The 15,017-nt window shown below is 30.6% G+C and overlaps 1 protein-coding gene across 1 annotated transcript in view; it reads left to right on the top strand.

Moving 5' to 3' along the window:
* The window catches only part of LOC124530760 (calcium/calmodulin-dependent protein kinase type II alpha chain), a 36,827-nt gene continuing 21,810 nt past the window's right edge, over positions 1–15,017 (top strand). Inside the window, exon 1 of the mRNA XM_047105033.1 lies at positions 1–248. The gene's annotated coding sequence lies outside the window, so the exon portion shown is untranslated. The remainder of the gene's footprint in view (positions 249–15,017) is intronic.

Below are 15,017 nucleotides of genomic sequence, written 5' to 3'. Positions count from 1 at the left end.
TCATTGCTCCTGTAACCGTAGCAAACGTTTGCATCGAGCTAATTTACAAAACCTTTTAAACTTTAAACATTTTCAGCCGTTATTTTCACGCTCATCAAATTATTGTAATTCGCTTTCGTTTCGTTTTCATTACCCGTAATTTTATGGAATTTGAACGTTGTTTTCAATTATATCTCGAGCGAGGAAAAACAAATGAAAAGGGCTGATGTGCGAGTGAACTGCCGTACCTCGTTGTCTGTATGAACAAGGTAAGTTAATACGCATGTTATTATATCATTGCATAACGGAAAGGCATTAGTCCGTAGCTAATTTTTATAGGATTATTTAAAACACTTGAACACCAACCAAGTTGATATTAATATTCACAAAAGAAAATTTAATTTAATCTCTCAACCGAAAAGGTATTATTCTATTAACGTTAAAATAATAAAGAAATATTTTTTTTAAAATACAAAAACACAGCACTGCACTAGTTAACTCTTAAGTTAGTCGTGGAACTGATGCTGTTCCTGCGGGCATAGTTATTTAAAGGCTGTAGTGGTTCCGGGCGAGGGAACCAGGACAATTGCCTGGTGCATCGCTAGATACCGCATCAGGGACAAAGCCTGTAAGAGGATACTTCCTCTAACAATATCTATTCGTTTCTAGTGTTGTGTCACTTGTTGGATTATGGAGCTGAGATGTATTGTTCAACGTTCGTGTTATATGTACGTATCGAGTTGTTTGTTTCAAGAAAGAAATAAGACGACGATTCTTATATAAAAACGTACCAAGAGAAATAAATTTCTAAGAAGAATATATTCCAACAGTAATTAATAGATTGGATTCTTGTGTCCCTACTTTGTATTTAGTGGAGCTTGAAGCGAAGGCTTATGTACTTATTTATTCGATTCTTAGGTTATTTATAAATATATATAGATATAGTGCTGCACTACAAAACAACTTAAACAAACGAGCTAACTTTGTTATCTTGATTTGCGTGACAGCGACGCATTACACTTAGCAGAATTCATACTATTTTAGTAGTGTGCGTGTAGGTACTTAAAAAATAGTGACCAAGGGTTGGTCATTATTTTTCTCGACGCGTTCTCAGACTTATCTATCTATAATACAATGATCTCCGTGGCCGAGTGGTGTGTATGCCGGTTTTCATGGGTACGCCACTCCGAGGTCCCGGGTTCGATTCCCGGCCGAGTCAATGTAGACTATCATTATTTTTCTATATTGTCTTGGGTGTTTGTGGTACCGTCGTTATTTCTGATTTTCCATAACACAAGTGCTTAAATACTTACATGGGGATCAGAGTAATGTATGTGATGTTGTCTCATATTTAACTAACAATCCTGATAATAGTCTCAGACGTATAAATTATCAAAGAGTTAATACAATTAATTTGTTTGTCGCCTTCACTGTTAGGGGTTATGTGGGACTTCTGGCTGTTTGCCCAAATATCCAATAAAAACCAGCGACACCATTCCTGATATTGTACCATAAGATCGCTTCTAATAACTACAATGCCTAGATCGAAACCATCAAGTTGTGTTGTTACATTATCCTATTTATTTGATATCACAACCAAGAGGAATCATCTGTAATCGATAACACTGATCTCAGGCTGAACTAATTCTACTTTAATCTGAAAATTTTAATTGGATGGTGCAAACGCGATTAATGAGCGTTCAGTATTTAATTTAATTAGTAAAACCACCCTAGAACGGTGATTTAGTAACTGGACAAACGTCTAGTAAAGCCTTATTAGCATAATAAAAAGTGAAAAGTTTTTGGAACAATGTAACCTAAAAACCTTTTCTAAATATATATGACAGTAAAAAGTAAAATAACAGCCTCTACATTTCCAACTGTTGAGATAAGGCCTCCTCTTCCAATATACATATATAACAGTAAAACGTAAAATGACAGCCTGTACATTTCCCACTGCTGAAATAAGGCCTCCTCTTCCATGAAAGAGAGGGTTTGGAACATATTGCACCACGCTGTTCCAGCGCGGGCTGGTGGAATGCACATGTGGCAGAATTTCGATGAAATTAGACACATGCAGATTTCCTCACGATGTTTTCCTTCACCGCCGAGCACGAGATGAATTATAAACACAAATTAAGCACATATATATAGTGGTGCTTGCCTGGATTTGAACCTGCAGTCATCGGTTAAGATGCACGCGTTCTAACCACTGGGCCATCTCAGCTGAATGTATATACATTGTATATATAAATATATACATACCTTGTAAAATAGTTGTAAGTCCATACATATTATTGCATGATATTAGAATGTCTTGACACTTGATGCTGACGTATAGAATCACGCGTTACACCCGCTATGTATAGAAACTGGGCTGGATCGTGTTTCTTTTCATTGCGAGTGAATTTGTAAAGGAATACGTAGCAGTTGCATTTCTCAATTAACTATAATAAATATCATTAGATTTCTCGTTATAGATACTTTTTTGTAAAGTAAATAAATGTAATTACATAATACAATTACTTCGTTGATATTTTAACGAGATTACTCTTAAATATATGAAATATTTCAAATAGAATAAAGTAATTATTATTGACGAACGTATCATCTAGTATTTATTGATTCTGGTATGTAGAGAAAAATCCATCAATGGTATTCCTTCTGAGACTGAGCTATAGAAGCCGAGTCAATAGAGTCTCAACAGTGTGTTGCTTGAATAGATACTCTCCTCGCAAATGTCATTAACACATTCTCCAAAGACATCAACAAAGCCCTACAGAGTTGACATCCTTGCATTGGTACGCATAATGTTTCAGCTTATTTTCTTATTTCTCTTCGTATATCATATTGAATTTGTTTTTTTATTAAGTAAAGAATAATATTATCTTTATCATCCTTTTAAAAAAAAAGTTATAATTGCTTTTGAACTCAACTTACAAAGTAAGAAGATACGACGGCATTTTCTGTAAAACTGCGCTGATAAACTTGTTCCGACTTCTATGTAAAGGTGGCTATATTGCGCAAAAAGTAATAGAAGTGACATTCATTACTTGGGCTCACTTTGTAAATAGGTCGGTGAAACTTCGCTAAGGAATGGTACAGCTATTTAATAAAGTAAACGCCAAAGTAGGTGTTCTATTTGAGAAAGAAGTTCGGTAAACAGGACACATGCTAAGAACGTTGTCCTCTGACAAACAATTATTTTGTTTATATCATTACAAAGAATAATAAATTTAAATTGAACGAAATAAAAGCGTCGTTCATTTAAAAAACCTTTTATATTTTAACTTCTCGGATTATAAAACACTATGATGGAGCGTGTGGAAAATTATAGTGAAGTAACAAAAGGGAAGAGTCCCGTTATTGCGTAACGTCACTTATATTTGTTAATAGAACAAAAGTGACTTTAATTATTAATTATTAACTTGATGGAGTATTTATTTCAGTATTGGTTCGACAAAAAAAATATTTATTACCGCGCGGTATCTCTGCCTTTTATAGTCTGCGTTCTGATCGAGAATGATATTATAAAATATTTATTTCATATAATATTATAAATACGATGTTACTTCTTCATGATTAAATTTAGTATGGAAATATAAGTCCTGGGGAAGAACATAAGTTACTTTTTTAATTTAAGCCTCTAGGGGGTAAAATGCTGAGCGACAGTTTGAATGCTATAGATAAACTTTTATTACTTTCTCGATGGTACAACGCAGGTTCCTTGCTGAACCAAGCTATTATATAAAATAAATGTTATTAATTAGTAAAGGTTTATATTCCTTGAATTGCTTAACTTGAACATCTAATACATAAACGAGGTTTCCAGTGTTAATCGATACGACCTTTGTTTCGACGAGAATTAAATTGGAAGTGTTCAAGTTTAATCAATAACACGTCTCTGTTGAACAAAGTGATCACAATGGGTCCTTAGTAAACATCCCTTATTTAACCGACATTGATTTGTAGCTGAATGACTTTTCCTAATATATTTAAAGTTTTACCACATTTTAACTTAGTAGCGTTTGTCAGGGTTTGGGCAAGAAATTTTCTGTTTTGAACCAAGGAACCAATAAAAGGCTGTAAAGGCTATGATAGTCTATCGATTATATTCTAATCCAACTTCCATGGAACTGCAATTGGATCGCGGTGTTAGTAGAATAGGAAAACGCTGAACGGCAACGCTTACGTTTCGATTCGATTGCGATAAAGTGACAATTTGTTAGCAGAATGAGCGCCCTGGTTGTAGCCACTGGTTCAAATTGGTTTGTAAGCTTGATGAATTCGTGTCCACATTCTAGTCTTCACTAGTCAACCATGTAATCTTCAAAAAACAATCGCAAGAAATTACTAAAAAAATGTAAATATAAAACAAAACAAATTTATTTTTTCGTTTATGTTTTTTACTGGTGTTTCGTAACTTAAAAACTTAAATGTTACATGGCGAATGAAAAATTAATACGTTAAATATATAGGAACTTTATACAATATATTATTAATGTATGGATTAACAAATCGATACAGATATAAAGATAAATAATATTTACACAATGAACGTCAGCGAATTCGTTTTAATTAGATGTTGTTCTCTCGTTTTTAATAGGCGAGGTTTGTAAACATTAAAAGAGGACCGTTGAAGTTTGCTTCAAAACGTGCAGAAATTAATTAATGTAAACTACGTTTACCAAAGTAGGTTGTTGTAGAATAATTTTTGCAGAGGCTTAAACCGAGCGTGCATTTAGATTTTAGAGAGTACACTATAAAGGAACTAACTACTGTTAGTTTATTTTGTTACACTCTTCATTCGTTCAGATTAAATCTCTTTCATTGTGATTTGTCTAGTTTATTTTTTTAATAGTATTTATATGATTTTCTTCAATATATTTTTTGTGTCAGATACATTAGTTTGTTTTATAAATATTATTGATGAAAATTATGACAACGATTACACTAGTTCCACGATCAATGCAGCATTTTTAATATACAATAAACCTAGTGAATGCTTTATGATTTTTTTTACTTATTGACATTATTGATTACTAAGCGATGCATAATATGGGTGTTACCGAATATAAAAACTTAAGATATTAATTTCGTATGATTATTTTACGCTTTTTTTGTTATTGACCTTTCCTTCTAACTTATAATATGCTAGTGTACAATTTGTTCGTTTGTGTGTAGTGGACTAACGTATCAACTACTTTTATTTCTATTGGAATACTATTTTATTTCTGATAGCTATAGGATATGTTACATTTACTTATAGCATATTTATATAATATAATAAGCTATATTATATTATATTTTCTTTACTAATACTACTATGTTAAACCGGGGCCGGTCGTTAGTTTTATGTACATATAATAAACTGACAAGTTATAATAAACCAAAACAAATAACATAATTAAAATTTCTTTGCAACAAAAATAACTGTATTAAAAAAATTACATTAAATATATTATCTAATTTGCTTGCATCAACAATTTGTAATTTTATTATAATAACACACAACAAACTAGAGTCAGCTTTTATATTAAAGCCGCAAATATAATATATTACGCTGAATATTCAGCATTTTAACCGAATATTCGGGCCTCCTATAATATTTAGAAGTACAAAATTGAATAAGGAGGATCTAACTGACGACCGAATCTTACTAATTACTATTTATTATACAATTTCGAGTTTATACAGCAGATACCAATTATTCCAATTCGTAATGTTAATTATTTTTCACATTGAGGACCCCGAAGTTGGAGTTTGCATCCAAGAATGATATCTGTGTTTCAATACATATTATGTACGTAAAACACGTTTCTTTTGTTTCACAGAACTTGATTACAAATAATGCTATCGATTACCATCTCGTATCTCTTTCTCATATATAAGATTAAAAAGGATAGAATATATTTTAGTCACGCGAAAACAGTTTAGGTTTTATGTACTACAGAATCAGGAACATTGACTCCAGACTATTTTCCATATTAATGGAATGAAAAAGTGAATGTTTTTATTTAATATTATGGTATAGAAATAAATGAGTGTTTTCTCAAAGGAGGTCGAATGGAACGTTAATTGTCTCGACAGACTAAATTGCACCCGGACCTTTTCTTATTGTATAAATTAAAACTACAAACAACTACTCAATGCATACAAATAGACTATCAATTATTTATTGATTACTTATTACCAGAGTAAATATTTTGTTCTCAACAAATTAAAACAATACATGATATATTTATTGAGACAATTAAATACGGTCGAGTCAATAACAACTATAAGTGATGAGATCCTTCAATATAATTTTCTGGAATAGACATTACTATTCAGCCTCCGGATGATTGGTAAACAAAACAATAACATATTACGTCACAACTCCTCTCACAATAACATGAAGATATTCTGTTATTAATTGTTATTTATTATTAATAATTAAAACAAAAGCTATCGGACACTTCGATAACATAATTGTAAATGCCATCGTTCTTGAATTGCTGTATAAAGTAATTCTTATTCTTTACACAATAAGGCCTCCTCAGACATGGCAACTGAGATGATACATAGAAGAATAACATGCGATAATAATACAACAGGGTGGAGAATTATTTGACGGTAGTCTAAGAACAATTTTGGGTAAATTAAATACTAAGTACTACGAGATCATCTTCTGGTTACATAATTAGAATATAATTCAACTAATATAGAAAAAAATAGAAAGTGAACAAAGCACTAGGAACATAACACTGGCAATGTAAAGAATGGTTAATATTTAGTACAGCACCGATGTCTATAGCGGTGTGCACTTGCCATAATTTTAAAAAATAAATAAACGTAAAGTAAAAATGAAAGTTTGCACAGATGTAAATAAAATATAATTATAATAAAATGTCTCAAGAGATACCTACAGGTAACTATTATGTGTTTTATATAAATGAAAATTCAAAAACATGCTTTTATTCTTTACGCGACAGTTGACGTTTATTAATTTATTAAAGAAATTAAATCCATAATTTTAAAACAACCAAATCAAACATAAATGAAACAATAAGTTCTTAAGATAAAACATATGTCCCAAAACACGGTTTTATGTAATGATGATGATACACATCTTTATTTTACTTTTAAAAGGAAATCTTTAGGGCCTCGTGAAGCTTGTGCGTAAAAAAATATATCAGTCCTTATTAAAAATATAAAACGGTAAGTTTACGATTCATTCATATCTTATAAAAGGGTTGTATTATAACTTTTAGTAGAACAAAATAATTTTTCAAGTAAGTACTAATATGAAGTATATGTAAATATTTTAAACAGTCTTTATTGAATAGATTTCTGTTTTTTGGACTTTGATCCATTAATTTATATTTACAAACGTTTATTATTGACACTTCGCTGGCCAGATAAAGACAATACGAATATGTAAATAGGTGATAGATAATAGAGTTTACGTTCCTTTCTAGAACGATTAGTTCAGAATATTGTATAAGATTCCATAAGTTATTCCATTTAATGTAACAATGATAAGTATTTGGGTTTTAGTAAAATCAATTTCCAAGTCATAGTAGGAATGTTAATCAAAGAATTCTCTTAATATAAACAGTTGTTAACTAAGTATAAATACCTTTCGGAAACATCTGGAAAATCAACCAATTTTTGTAAATGTTAGTTTTAGTGAAACTTGTTCTATTCTGTTTTTAGTTTTGATCAAAACGATAATAGAATTAAAAGGATCACGTTACTTAATACTTTCTATCTTCAAAAATGAAAGATGATTCTCCAAACTTCTCAACAAATTTACATCTCGCTAATAAACGCTTTGGGAGACGAATTTCCTAAAATGTTGACACGACGTTATAATGTAGTCGACTGTCGTAATATCTTTAACCTCTATAAAATTATTAATTAGGATCCAAAAAATTGCAAATATATTTTTTACACTTCGTCGTAGTGGATTGTACATTCATCGTTAAAATAATTCCAACGCCAAAATTACATTGTAATGTGTAATGTTTTAGACGCGTTGTATGTTAATCAGTCTATCTATAATCAATTTTATTAGTTACAATGGCACATGCTTCTGATATTATTAAAAGAAGCAATGGCCTCGCTATTTTATGGCTAGGATAGTCGGGTCGGGTTGAACCAATTATAATTATTGGATCTTTGTGAAGAAATTTTCAAAGGCAGCCGGAGTTCGGAAGTTAGCCGTGACACATCCGTGCCTGAGAAAACGCTTCGAGCCGTTTGCTCTGCACACTCATCTCATTTCCCTCGAAATGCATCTTTACTCCTGTATAGGTAGCCTTTATGTTAATTGTAGCAAAAATAACACTGGAAAAGGAAGAAAACATTGATCTTATATATTGGCGAAATCCACTTCAGTCAGTGATATTTGACGAGTCTATAAATTTCTCATCAAGATCTCAGAAACCACAAGTACAAATGACTTGAAATTTGGACTAATTATCCCTTTCTCGACGAAGACGCTCACTAACAAAGGATTTTAGGAAATTTCAACTTTAAGGGGCAGATAGGACTATAATGATTATTGTACTTTGTGTGAATTTTACACATACGAAGTCAGAGTGGACAACTAATATTAAATAATACTGCAATCATAAAATACTGTTTTATTACTTAAGCTCGGTAAAGCCAGTGTTATTTCACGTTAAATATTATAAAACAACGCTCACACGTTCTACAATGTTATACGACGGCATTTTGTTTAATTTTTTATAGAAGCAATTTCAATTATAATTAAATTCGTAGAAGAAGCAAAACTGAAAACATTAATTGGATGGAACTCTTAAGCATAATAATAACTTAAAAGATAAATAAACATTAGCCTTAACGCAAATGGAATATTAAGGAGTTTTTACAATTACTTTTAACATGTAACCTAACTAACAGCACCAAGTATAACTTAAAATCATCACAATATTGATACAAATTAATTTTTATTTATCCTTCGAAAATATAAAATGAAAGCAATCGGGGATTAAATACGAATCAACTCTGTTATCAATGTGTATCTGCAAATATTCAATTCTGCCGTTTCATAAAAACATCAAGCATAGAATAAGTAAAATTGAAGATGGCAGATAATAATTTTATTTGTGTCATTTATGTGCTCCGTCTGAGACTTTTATATCTCGACTTACGATATCATAAATAACCGAATAATCTAAAAGTCGATACACAAAATATGTAGGAAACATTTTGCCGTAATAATATAAAGTTGAGGAAATAATTGTTTAAAGAGGTTTTAATGAATAATGAAAGCCATGTTCAAATCGCTCTGATTTTTCTTGGTTTATTTCTGACTATTATAAATTAAGAAAAATAATTTAGTTATATAAGCTAGCATACTTTTAAATAGAGATATAACACACTTGTGCCTAATGCGTGCCTATTTGACAATAAGAAAGAATACCTGAAATTTTCTGCAGGCCAGTCTGATAGAAAGTATTCCTCTGTTAAACACAAAGTATTGGCAAAAAAGCATCTCGTCTTAAAAATTGAGAGAGCATATGTAATGATATACCTAAAGAAAATCAACTTCGATAGCACAACAACGAAAATGACGGTTTAAGAATTCATTAATAAACAAGACAAATATGGCACCTAACTGAGGGTTGCATAGACCTACGAATAAGGTAAGAGATTATACTGTTACAGTTCATAAGGCATAGATGATGGTGACCACGTATGTTCTATCTTATATCCATGTATCAGATTATGTTTGTATTAATCCTCACGATAGCTTGAAGTATTAAAGTCACATTGAAGAAGAATTAGAGAACTCGCTTGTACTTTCGTAATAATAAAAAAAGAGATATGACTAAATTACAATAGAAATTGACGATTATATTTGTCGAACATCATAGTCCAGTCAGTATACATAAAAACACTGGCTGGGAAATGCAAATATTTTTTTTGGATATGTTGTAGAAGGGGCTTAGAAAAGCTTAACTTGAAATCATCCACCTCGAAATCCTATGTTCGGGTTCGCCGCCATCTTGGAAAAAGGGTTGACTTTGTTTTTATTTTTTTTGGTTTAACTCTGCTATGTATCGTGATACGTGAATAATGATAAGATACTTTTTTGGTCTTTTGTATACGTTTATGGTTCTCTATATTTTTGACTCACCGTATATGGTTATTGAGATATCGAGAACGAAACTGAAAATAAAATCATCGCATAGTTATGAAGTTTTATGGTTTTTTCACCTTTGTTGTATATTATAGTCGTAAGTTTATTTCAAATGTATATAATGACTGGACTATCAGTACTTGAGGGAAACAAAGTTGACAGCCGGGAAGAATGATTTATAGTTGACTACCGTTGACGAAGTCGTTCAAATAAAATATTAAAACGAAAGAGAAATGTTTTAAAAGTTCATTCGGAAACACCACAAAAAACGAATAAATTAAACGATTTAACGCCTCTCAATCTCAAAAAGAAAAAGACACTCTAAATTGTATTTAAATTTGTGAAATAGATATTAAAATAAGATAAACTAAAGTGTCTATTTAACATTTTTCCTTATACCAACTAGGTACATATGCATGTATATTTAAACGTACCTGTATTTAGTAATAGATTATAATACTATACAATAAACTTTTTCAACTATCTTCTGAATGAATTGTGCTCTAAAAATCGAATCATATGTAGGTACTTTAGTACGTTACGCCAAATAAGATATGTTAATATTAATTTTTTTAATAACTGAAAATTTTCATAGTACTTTAGAGTTATGTACTTCGATAATAAGATATTAATAGCGACAAACATATTTATTTATAATTTTATATTTTCAATAAATATATAATCGGATAGATGCTTCTCCACACATTCCGAATCGATGATAGATTATCGTTTAATTAAAAAAACGTTATCTATTTGTAAATGATGCTTTTACACTTTTGGTGTTAAGATTATCCTAACAAGACAATTAAGAACATTAGTCGTTTGCTTATTTTTGTTGCTTTCGATTTTTAGTTATGTGTAAAACATTTCTTTGGAGTTTGGGGGCAGCGTAAGTTAGTAGTTTGTAGTAGGGCAGCATAAGTTTGAAATTTTTATTACATTAAATAATCATATTGGCAAAATGTGATCAAACATAACGTTACGTAGGAGTAAATTTAAAATGCATTAGGCGAGCGTAACCACATCAATTTCGAACCTTATTTTCCCACAAATATTACCAAAGAGTTTCCTATCCAATTTATTAAAATAAAACATCGATTTTAGTTTATCATCGGCATCGTGTTAAATAAAATATTAATTCTTTAGAGTACAGTTTAATACGTCATCATGTTTACTAAGTATATTGCCTAAAACCCTTATTTATGTCTAAAGTATGTGAATAATTGTTGCATTTTTATTTTTAAATTGTGAAACTATCTCATACTTATCAAAAATAAAAATAAAACCTCTTTTTGAACGTTAATTAGAAATTGCACGAGAATAGATCACACCGTACCCCTATATTTACTCAAACTGCCGGGATTCTCTTCTCATTCACGGCCACTCAGGTGCGAAATCAGAGGATTGACAGCCTTTTAATGCCGGTGGCCTAGTATTTTGTCCAATATTCTTTGCTACACGGAATTATACCGTCGGAAAACTCACACAACATTACAAGAAAAAAATGCTGTGATGGTTTGAAAAAACGTTTAACGATAAAAAAAATACTTTAAATGTTCGGAAATGCTTCGTGATTAGATTAAATATTATTTATTTGAAGATAGTTTGAAGATATTTTAACCAGTCCTGTGAAATTGCTACTTAATCTATATTTTATTATTTTTTATGATTTAAATTTATTTTTTGGTCAAGAATTAAATTAATAAGAAATATTTGTTTTACTTACTATAAGACAAATTTAGTATACCAAAATACTATATGACTAACACATACATATATGTTTAATTTAATTTATCATAAATAATAACAACAAATGAATTCAGAAAACTAATTTTAAATAAAAGCGATAACAAAAATTTAAATACAACGTACGTTGAGTAAAATAGGATTATATAAATACACGGTACGCCTAACGTAATTACGTAATATAACGTTTTATAGTACTAAGTCTGAATAGTATTACGGCTTAGACAAGTGTGAAATATAACCACCCCTTATCGACTACGGAACAACGTCCAAGCGAAACTACAAATTCTACTTTTCCACGAGCACGGAATATTGGTGCTAAATTCATTGTAATACGAATGATATTTGCTTAATTTATTTTCCTCGTATCTTTAATAAAATAGGCAGGGTGTTCAAATACCACCGTCCAGTGTGTGACCTAGTAAAATAAGCGGCTGAATATCATAAAGAAGCAGACATTGTAGTGTATTTTAAAATATAATTTCGCAAGGTTGTTAGTAAAGAACGAATTTAATTGTTCCTTGTTAATTAGCCTTTCAGCTCTAACTAAAGGTGTTTTGTTACTATAATTGTGTACTGCTATATATAGAACGACGAGGTTTAGAAACATGTATATTTCTAGGAAAGTAATAATATTAGTTGATCCTTTTAGAGTTCGAATGTCACCCTATATGTGGTAGTTGGAAGTGACGTCATAATATCCTTAGCCTTTTATTGAATTAAATTCTTATGAACAATTAAATAATCATCATTACAAAGTATAAAACAAAGTAGCTTACTACTGTTTGTTCCTAGGTACGCTTAGATCTAAATTAACCAAATTACGCAACGGATTTTGATGCGGTTTTTTTAATAGATGTGATGTTTAGATAGTGTGATTCGAGTGGAAGGTTTTTGTATATAAAACATGGACAATATAGTAAAGAAACACTGTAAATTTAAAAGTTTCTAATATAATGTCGTTAATGAACATATTCTGCAATTGCACTCGTATTCAGTATCACTATTGCACGCGTGCAAAGCCGGGGCCGATCGAAGTAAACTACAATGATGAATCACATTTGCTGACAATAATAATAAATATGTCATATTTTAATTTGTCATTAAACACACGAAGGTGTCATCTATTTAAAAGAAAAATAAAATTAATGCTTTAATAATTGGTTTGCTTTTTTTAATGATTCGAAAACAATAAATTAAAAGGCATCACTAAAGTGAGCCACAATAATGACATTTAATCCAGGAGTGACCGCAGAATAATAACGAACTCTTTAAAACGGAACTTTTCACTCCACGCTTCCGTACTTCAGTGCATTTTAAGCTTTCATAATAGAAACGTTTAAGAGCTCTCTTAGAAGTTAACATTGGACTCCAGGGAACATTAAAATTATTTTAAGCGAAGATTGATGAAACCTGCCTTGGAATTTTCTTACATGTAAAAAAGATATGTACGTGTTCTAAAATAATTTTATCTTGTGCATTCGTTATGATAATTGCGGTTCATGCAACCCGTGATTACATCATTTTGATTTACTGTTCCCTATTTTATATTGGTTGAATGCCAGAAGCCTTCACGCAAGTGCCAACAACAATTGTACGAAGCCTCAACTCAGTCTTATGAACGATGCGTTAACGAATAGAATAAGAAAAAAAAACGAGCATTCGTTTTTATATCAAAAAATACCAGCACAACCTGGCAAATCTTCTCTTGTCTGCATTACTATCACCTACCCATCTACCTCTACCTATGAATTGTCGTTGACACCAAAGCAAAAATCCCCTATATTAAAATATACATATATGTGCTAACCTTTATGGTGATCATTCTAACGGTGTCGAGGTCAATTAATCTCAAACATATATATAAAAACAATACAATATGAACATAGTGGGTTTCTGAATATATAATACAGTTTTCTTTAGATAATCTTGTTAAAGATCTATCACTTTAAATAATAAAAGGCGAATTTGTGTATTTATGAATAAGATATAAAGAAGAAACGATAAACTGAAAATGTATACAAAATCTATAATCAAATTACGCCACCGTAGTTTTTAGAAACCTAGAAAACTAAATTTATCCTTGTCTAACACATAGGTCTTGAGCATTATCTCTTTCATACTGAGATTTTAAGTAGAATTAGTAGAAATTGTCTGCCTCTATTATATGTAGGTATTTTTATTTAAAGCAGAACTGAAACATACTATAATTTTAGGAAATGTTATTGTAAAGTACTGCTTAACATAAACTTGTAAGTCAGTCTAAATGTTTTAATGGAAAATTTTAATTGATTCAATTATTAAACAGTCTATCTTCGATGTAGTCAAGTCAGACAATTATTTGGTTGGTTTTTTCTAAGTGTCCGTGTCCAACAACACCGACAATAAACATATTATGTGGCATCTTATATCATATGTCACTGTTCTTTAAATTCAAAAAGGCTTAAGATAAACTGTTTTTAAATTCGCTTCAGCTTACTTAGAAATATATACAATACCGTTCAAAAATGACAATTGACAAGAAATCATTTTTCTCACAATGTTTATTATAGTTTTTTTTTTTTTTTTTTTATATAGAAGTACGAAGATTGTTACGAGTTCTGCTACCCATAACAAACAATACGCTAATAAAATATTCGATAGTAGGTATATAATGTATAATGAAGATAACTAATAAGGTCAAAAGAACGACTCAAAAGCATTCATCTATCTCATACAAATAAGGTTACGATATATTAGTGTCCATTACGTATTATTATTTAAAAGTATTCTTATTTTTTTAAAAAAAAGAACACGTTCCATATTTCGAAGCAAATACAAAAAGAAAAGAGTTAATTTCGAATACCTCTTGAATATTCCACTCAAGGGATACTCCAATAACATATACAAAGCCAGTCTGAAAAATCGTAGCAGCGTTGATTGAAACCTTTACATATACTTATGCAAATTTTACGCGGCTGAAGACCTATCTCTTTGTAACTTGTTCGCTGAAGCGAGTCGGGGTAATTGAGAGCCAGCTTTCACAAAAAAATGTAAAAATTCGTTACGTAATAAATTGAATCCAATTAAACGACTATTATATTGTTATAACGACGTTTACTGAGAGTACTGTCAGTACGTTAAGCTTACGTTTTTATTT

The sequence above is a fragment of the Vanessa cardui genome, chromosome 6 (genome assembly GCF_905220365.1).
Source record: "Vanessa cardui chromosome 6, ilVanCard2.1, whole genome shotgun sequence".
NCBI classification, from domain to species: Eukaryota; Metazoa; Arthropoda; class Insecta; order Lepidoptera; family Nymphalidae; genus Vanessa; species Vanessa cardui.
Note: the sequence above shows the minus strand (reverse complement) of the source record. Positions and strands in the feature narration are given on the sequence as shown.